The sequence below is a fragment of the Humulus lupulus genome, chromosome 3 (genome assembly GCF_963169125.1).
Source record: "Humulus lupulus chromosome 3, drHumLupu1.1, whole genome shotgun sequence".
Lineage (NCBI taxonomy): Eukaryota > Viridiplantae > Streptophyta > Magnoliopsida > Rosales > Cannabaceae > Humulus > Humulus lupulus.
The window spans coordinates 144,798,118-144,807,515 of NC_084795.1; positions in this window are offsets into that span (position 1 = coordinate 144,798,118).

The window sequence follows — 9,398 nt, forward strand, 5'->3', positions numbered from 1 at the left end:
TTAGAGATTTTATGCAGTCGTAATATTTCTTGGACTTAAACGTATGCCTATTGATCTGCTATGTACGAAGTCTTAACAGACAGGAAATGAACTGACTTGGTTAATCTATCTATTACTATCCAAGCCAAATCATGTTGCTTACTTGTTCGTGGCAAACCCGTCACGAAATCTATGGCTATATCATCCCATTTCCATTTTGGAATGCTAAGTGGTTGCAATAAGCCTGCAGACCGCTGATGTTTTGCTTTCACTTGCCGGCATACCAAGCATTTAGACACATACTCCGCTATATCTTTCTTCATTCCTGACCACCAATACAACATTTTAAGGCTGTGAGTCATCTTGGTCGACCCTGGGTGAACTAAGTATGGTGTATTGTGCGCTTCTTCTAAAATCATCATCTTAATCCCTTCATTGTTTGGCACGCATACCCGATCCTTATATCTTAATAACCCTTGACTTGATATTGAGAAATTCATGGCCTTCCCTTTTCTAACTGCATCCATATGTGTTACTAACGTTTCATCATGCACTTGCCCATTCTGTATATCTTCTAACAGGCTTGACTGGATGGACCAGTTCGTCAGGTTACCAATGACTACTTCTATTCCAGCATTGATCAGCTCCTGCTATAGCGGCTTTTCTATTGCAGCTAATGATGTTAGACTTTTGTAATTCTTCCTACTTAGCGCATCAGCAACTACATTTTCCTTGAGGCATAGGCTATCACCTTATCATTCTACATCAGCACACAACCCAATCCTTGCTTCGACGCATCACAATAGACTACAAACTTATCATTGGGTGTCGGTACACAAAGTATTGGTGCTGAGCATATCCTTAAGCAACTGGAAAATTTCTTCACACTTATCCGTCCAGTTGAACCTTTGCTGCTTCTGGGTTAGGTTGGTAAGTGGAGTGCTATCTTAGAAAAGCCTTCTACAAACCTCCGGTAATAGCCTGTTAGTCCTAGAAAACTTCTTACCTTAGATGCGTTCTTTGGTCTTGGCCAATCTTTACAACCTCTACCTTAGATGGGTCCACCGCAATCCCGTCCTTGGATACTATGTGGCCGAGAAATGCTACTTGTTAAAGCAAAAATTCGCACTTCTTGATCTTGGCATAAAGTTGATGCTCCTTTAGTTGCAGCAAGATCAACCTTCAATGTTTCTCATGCTCGACTTTATCCTTTGAGTACACCAAGATATCGCCAATGAATACTACGACGAATTTATCCAAGTTGTCCTTAAAGACCATATTCATTAAATCCATAAACACGGCGGGAGTGTTGGTAAGACCAAAAGACATAACTAGAAACTCATAATGTCCATAACGAGTTCTAAAAGCCGTCTTGGGAATATCCTCTTCCTGTACCTTGAGCTGATGATACCCGGACCGTAGATCAATCTTTGAAAACATGGTTGCTCCTCAGAGTTGATCAAACAAGTCGTCAATCCAGGGTAGCAGGTACTTATTCTTAATTGTCACCTTATTCAGCTCGCGGTAATCTATACACATCTGCATGCTTCTATCCTTCTTCTTTACAAATAGTACCGGTGCTCCCCGTAGCGAATGGCTCGTTATAATGAAACCCAAGTCTAAGAGTTCTTCTAACTACATCTTTAACTCCTTGAGTTTGGTAGATGCCATCCGGTATGGTGCCTTGGAGGTAGGCTCGGTGCCCGGTACTAATTCGATTGTGAAGTCAATTTCCCGCGTCGGCGGCAATCCTGGCAAGTCATCAGGAAATACCTCTGGAAATTCCCTTACAATATGTACATCTCCGACCTTTAGTGGTGTTCCCGTTACCACATGCGTAACGCTAGCTAAGAATGCGTGACATCCTTTTTCTATCATCCTCTGAGCTTTGAGAGATGAAATAAGCAGCGTACATAGTCTTGAAATTTTTCCCATATAGCATAGTCTTAGGCCGTCAGGAGTTTCGAACGTTACTTGCTTACGTGTGCTATCGATGGTTGCACCATGCCTTGCTAGCCCGTCCATGCCTAATATCATGTCAAAGTCTTTGATATCTAATTCTATCAGGTCTCCTTCTAGTTCTACATCCTCAATTTTGATCGGTACGCCCCGTACTATTCGTGATGATAGAACTACTTCACCCGAAGGCAACTATGTCACAAACCTAGTTCTACAAGGTTTGTCTAATTTCTCTATCATTCCTAACGAGATATACGAGTATGTTGTTCCCGAATAAAACAATACTAGAACATATACTATCGAGGATAGGAATCTGACATGTAATTGCTTTGTTACTAGCGTCAGCTTCTCCTTGGGTCACGGCAAAGACTTTGGTTTGGAACCATTATTTAATCCCTTTTCTCCTTCTGCTTGAGCTGTGGACATTCCTTCTTTCGATGAATTTCCTAACCACAGTTGAAGCATCCCTTGATGTTTGCATGACATTCCCCAAGATGTTTCTTTTGGTCCTTAGAGCATTGTGGGTATTCTACATAACCCGACTTATTGCCTCCATTGTTTTTTCATGCTCTTTTATCACCATTGGACTGCTTATCATCTGGATGCCTTCTCTTCTGACCATTACTATTACTATTGCTATGTTGACAGCTGTTGTTGTGGTTGTTCCGACCATTTTGAGGTTGACCCTGCTGTTTAGGCTCAGGCCTACTAGCCTTCTCCTTACTAACATTCACCTGAAGCCTTTCTACTTCTATTGTCGTTTCTAGAACATTGGCATAGGTAGTATTTCCCGGGTTTTCTAGCTTAACCCCTAATTCAATCTTTCGTCTAAGTCCTCTAACGAACTTGGTCACCCTCATAAAGTCAGTTAGAAACCAACTCTGGTGCAAACTTGGCTAATCTGTTGAACTGTCAAGCATATTCTACTACCGTTAAGTTGCCCTGCTTCAAACTAGCAAACTCCTCGACCCTTGTAGCGATGACTGCTGAGTTGTAATACTTCTTGTGGAATACCTCCAAAAATCTTGTCCATGTCATGGTAGCAACATCGTTAGTCTACTGAACTAAGTCCCACCATATTATAGCATCCTTCTTAAGCAGAGACGAAACGCAGGATATGTGGTCCGCATTGCCAAGATTCATATGCGCTAGGATCGGCTCTACATTTCTGAGCCATTCATCTGCCTCAAAGGGGTCTGTTGTCCCTTCAAGGTTCGGAGCGTGTTGCTTACGAAACCACTCATAGATTGGCTCCATGTGCTGAGCTAGGTATGGCGCATAGTTCGCCATTGGCCATCCCCCATAAGGACCTACTTGATGGGGTACTTGAGCCATCTACTGAGGCTGTGGATGCGGCTGAGGTGGAGGCTGAGTCTATTGTTGTTGCCACTGTTGTAATTCCTCCACTTGCTATCGTAGTCTTGCAATTTCTACAGTGTTGTCAACCGGTGGCGGAGGCGCTCTTTCTTTAGCTGCAGCATTGGTTGCATGCCTTCCCCTTCTGCGAACTGGAGGGGCTTCATAAGTTTCAGGAGCAACGCTTAGGCATTGGCGTTGTTGTGAGCAAATCTTCTGAGCGACATCTTCAGCAAAGTGTAGTGCACCAAAAATTTTTTTTTTAGATTATTTAAATTTTGTGCTTTATTTGATTTAAATGTTAAGTGTGATGAATTGTTTTATTTAAGTGTTGTTATTTTATTTAAATTGTTTATTTGTTCTATTTGATTGTTTGTTATTTTATATAATTGTTAGAAATGTTTTGGTTAATTAATTTAATAAGTGAATAATTGTGTAACATGTTATTTTACTATTAGTGTTACATTTTATTTAAGTGTGACAAATGAGGTAATTATGTGAGCTATGGTGGAATGCACTAAGGTGCATGATAGATAGTAATGCACCCTAGTGATTTAGTGTGTGCTAGTGCATGGTAGCATGGTGCACATGTGTAGATTTTCTACACATTTTATGTTTCCTTATTTTAGATTTATTTGGGTAATTTATTTATAAAAAAAAAAAAAGAAGAAGAGGGAAACAAGGAGTTGGGCGTGTGACCTAGTGGGAAAGGAATACTTTCCTTAAGATGGTAAAAATCAAAAATTGAAGACCATGATCATTTGGGGATAGGCATGATCACATTTTATTCCTTTGTATCTTTTTGAAATAAAGAGAAATTAAGAAAAATAAAAGAGAAATGGAAACTTACCTTATTGTCTTTGGGGAGACTTTATGGGGGGATTTGTGATAAAGGGGCTATGAAAGGAGAGAAGAGCCATTGCTCTTGTGTGTGTGTGTGGCTGCCGTGACCTAGAGAGAGAGAGAGAGAGAGTGGCGTGTAGAGAGAGAGAGAGAGAGAGAGGAAGAAAGAAAGAAAGGAAGAAGGAAGGAGAAAGTGAAGAGGAACCCCCTAGAGTATGTCTTCTTGTTTTTCTCTTTGCATAATCTTTTTTTGATAATATGATTTTGATTTGTGTTATTTTCTTGTGTGTGTTTGGGTTCTTCCTCCTCCTCATGGTGGCTTTCCCATAAAAACCCTAGGCTTGACCAAGGGTGTGGAGTTTGGGGTATTAATCTTTTGTGTTCTTGATTTTTACAATCAAGAGAGGTAATGGTCTTTTCCTTATCCTTATATTGTTTTTGGTGGGTTGTATATGAGGTTTTGCTAATGGTGCTAATGGTTGATTTTGGTAGGATTGATGTATAGGATTTGGATTTTGTGAGAGTATGATTTGTGTTTAAGGGTTGTGATGTTGATTTTGCTATGCATAAAAAAATTGTAATAATCTATGAATACTTGTATGGTGATTTCGGCCTAGGTACACCCAAGGGTGTTCTTGATATGTTGTGTGATTTACAATATATTTGATGCATGTTTTAGGACCTATGATATATGGGTAAGAGAATAAGTGGTAATCTTGATATGTTGATCATGAAATTTTTGTTAGATGCATGTTATATTTTGAATGATTAAATTATAAGATGCATGAAAATAATGATAGAAACATGTTAGGTTAATATAAGGCATATGTGAATATGGTGCTTATAAATTACTATATGTTATTTCATTGATAGTGTTTTGTTGGTTTTCATGGAATTGCAACAAATGGTTTTTAAAAGGATTCATGTTAATATGTTAGTGATATTAGAATCATGCATATTATAAGAGCATAATGAGATTTTAGGCATGAATGATTTTATGTAATTTTTAAGACAAAAGTTGAGTTTTACAAAGAATTAAGCTTGCTGTTTTTTTCAAAATAATTGGGTAAAAGTTGATAAAAAGATGAGTTGCATGCATAAATAATGTTCTTGATGAATGTGTTAATTTTTATGAAATTAAAAGAGGATTTTAAGTCTCATGTTATGATATTTTACCCAATTAATTTCCTACAGAATTTTTATTGAATTTTGAGAAAAAATGAGTTTATAAAATTGAATATGGTGATTTAATGATAAAAAAATGGTTGCTGGAATTTTGTAATAAAATATGAAATAAGTTTCACTAAAAATGAATTTGATTAATTTTTGGAATAAATTATTTTTCCTAAGTTATGGTAATATTGAAAAATGATATTTTAATGGTATGAATGCATATTTTGATAAATAATGATTTTTCTTTATTTTGATTGAGAAAAATATTTAGACTCTATTTATTTGTGATTTTTGAATAAAATAAAAGGTGGCTGAAAGTTTGTTTTAAAAGGGTTAACAATTGTTATTAAATTGTCACATATGGGTTTTTACTACTTAAAAACTAAGTCTTAAATAAATTAAATCAAAATGTATTTTTCCACACTTAAAATATATTTTTCACATCATTTTTGTAACACAATAATAAAATATATTTTTCTAAAGAAACATGTTAAAATAGGTATTTTAATTAAATCCAAGCTTGTTGGTTAATTCTTGGTAAATTAATATTTATTTAATGAAAATGTCACATATTTTATTTTGAGCTAAAATAAAATAAATTTTTGAGAAATTTAATCAACTTAGAAATTTTAAAGAAAAATAAAGCATGTAATATGGCTATTGATTTTCAAACAATAAAAGCAAGAAATGTAGAATTATCGTTTTTGAAAACGTCTTTATTACGCAACATTCCCACGTATGCATGTTACATGCAAATAAACTTTTACGTCCAGAATCATGATTATTATTCAACTATGTAATTTTTATAAAGCAATCATGTTAGTAAAATGGGTAGAACGGGCATTATTCTTTTGGCGATAATTGCATGTTTTAGTGTAACTGTTATCATGAGTGCATGGCCCATGCACACATGAGTTGTATGGAAGGGCAAAATAGTAATTTTATGAACCTAAGAAACGTTATTTTGATTATGATATAGGCTCGTTGAAAAGATTGTGAAATTCTTAGCTTGGACCTGAGGTAAGGAAGTTATATAGATTTTTATGACTTTATGCTATGAATGGTAAGGCTGTTATATGAATGAACTGTTATGAAATTATGAATGCCTTAATATGATGATCTGTTGAATGTGATATGTGTATGGATGTTAGATACATCAAACAGAATGCGATGTTAGATACATCAAATAGATTTCGATGTCAGATACATCGAACGAGTTACTAAGGACATTGAGACGTGACTCCTAGGGCGGACGCGCCGAGGTTATTCAAGGACCAGTGATCTCCTGTTTACCTCATAGGGTGACATGGACAACTAGCGTTCCATGCTCATCATGTATGTTGTATGTTTGTGATATGATGATATGTCACATTTATGTTATGATATGATGATATGTCACATTTATGTTATGATCTGATGAAATGTTACATTTATGTTATGATATGATGAAATGTTACATTTATGTTATGATATGATGATATGTCATATTTATGTTATGATATGATGAAATATTACGATTATGTTATGATATACCATGATGTTTTAGATGAACGTTAGTGTTTGGTTGTTTGTTGTTTTTCTTACTTGCTTATTTGTTTGTACTTCCTTACTGGGCTTTTAGCTCACCCCCTTACTTTCCTTCCAGGTAGCAAATAGGTTTTCTCTATGGCACGCGTGGTGACGTGAGGAGTTCTTTCATCATGGAGTGTATGGCGTGGGGCAATCCTATGGACGATAAAACGATCAACGTAGAACGCCATTTAAATTATGTTTTGTTTTAAGGGACTTTTTCCTAAATTATCAGTGGGACTCTGTTATTTAACTTAATTGGTTTTCTTTGAACTTTGCATAAAAACCTATGTTTTATTTTAAACTTATGGCGCCAACTTGCATGATTTTAAATAAGTCCCCCTGAGACTTTAATTATGGATGGTATTCTTTTATAAATTACGTTATGCGAATGTTTTGTAAGTATTAGTCTAGGGCGTTCTTTACACAAAGTTCTAATAGTCGAGGAAACATATTAGAACTTACCCTAATAGGCTCTAAGGCAAAAACTTAATCTAAGCAAACATAACTTGGACCTATTAATTATGACATCTTATGAAAAAAATTATATAAGTCTTCTTTATAATTAAGGTGTGTTTCTAAACTTAGAAAAATAAGCCATCTTTATTATTTTCTATGTGTGTTTCTAATTATCCTATATGACTTAATTCTTAGGCTCGAAACTCATCGTTGTTCCAAAGTTAACCATATTAAGGGAGGGCTGGGATCAGGAAAATCGTTCCCACTACTATGACCCCCTATCTCTCAATATAGAACCCAGTTCATTGATTTGTATCCACCCTCACCGAACTTGGTCATTATTTATTAAATTTATTATTTATTATGATTGTAAAAAAAAAATCAAACTCATACATGTCATTCAAAAACAACAATGATATTTATTTGGAAAAAGATTTTCACTAAGTACAAACATAAATGAAAAATAAAACAATAAACAAATAAATAACAATAAACTAACATAAAAAAATCAGGCCATTAAAATAAACGTAAACATAATAAACATAAACATGATTAACTATAACATAAACACTTACATTGGTGGTTAGATTCGGAGATTGAGCGTGTGTATCAAGGAGAACTTCATGGATATAAATCGTTGCTCTAATACCAACTATAATGACCAAACTATTTCTAAGACCTTGGACCATTAAAAATTACTAGACATAGCTACTATTTTGGAAAGATACATAAGAAATAATATATCTTTATTAAAACTTAAAATATTGTATCACATACATAACAACATAAAATATGGCATGGGTACCCATTGTTTAAAACATAAAACATAATTTTAAACTAAAGAAAATTGTTTAAAAAAGTAAATGCAGAAAAACATGATTTAAAATAAATAACTTCATCCTTAATCGACACGCATTCCACACATTCCTTCCATCCTCAACACACAAGCCAAGCTACCAAGAATCCTTCCGCCTTCCATATTCATTTTCCTGCATCATACTAAAAATAAATGAATGAGCCTAATGCCCAGCAAGGAAAAACTACTAACACCATAAACATACACATAAAATCATATCATGACATATGAAAAAAAACATATCATAAACATATACTGTAAGTATATCATAAACATATGTCATATACTACTACAATGGCCATTATACTACTTGGGGCTTGTAAACTAAACAAGTCATATGCCCAATAGATTGGTGGGGCTTGCAAGTCAAGCAAGTCATATGCCCATAAATTATTGGGGCTTGCTGGCTAGACAAGTCATATGCCCAAGGTCTAATATCATACTATACATAATGTTGACATATCATAACACAACATAAGATAACATAACATATAACATAAGCATAACATATCATATAAGCATACAAAATTCTATCCTATTTTCCTTACCAACACCGGGATAATTGAGAACAAATGCGGGACTTGGAACACTCCTAAAACCAACAATAGAATGGTGAGTATTTCTAAAGAATAAAGAATGAAAAGACTAGAACTAAACCACCAAGAGAAAACTTACCGAAAAGACACCTTAAAATAACTTAAAAACCTAACCACAAAACCATAACAAAAGTTAGAACCTGAATGAAAACTAAAGAAACTAAGTAATCAAACAGGATTGAACTTAAGAATAAGGGTACCTTTGTTGACCTTATAGATTGGCCTAACTCTAATCCTTACTTCCCAAGTGTTTGGTAAAGCTTAAGAATGATAAGCTTTTTTTCCTTTCCCACCCAAGTGTATCACTCTTATGTTCTCACTAGCACCTTGGAGTATGATCACAGCTGAAGAGTAAGTGAAAGGGCTGGGTACTAGGTCCTATTTATAGAGTTTGAGGTGTGAAATTATCCTATAAAAAAATACTTAAATCCTTAAATAAACATGATTATGACAAGTGTCATGCTCTTAGTGATTCTGGAAGGTTCTAGAGTTTCTAGATCTTTCTTCTATTAAAAAAAATACTTAATTTCATTCTAACTATAATCCAAATTTAAATTTAAATAAAATAGAATCCTAACTTCTAACTTCTAACTTCCTAAATCTCGTAA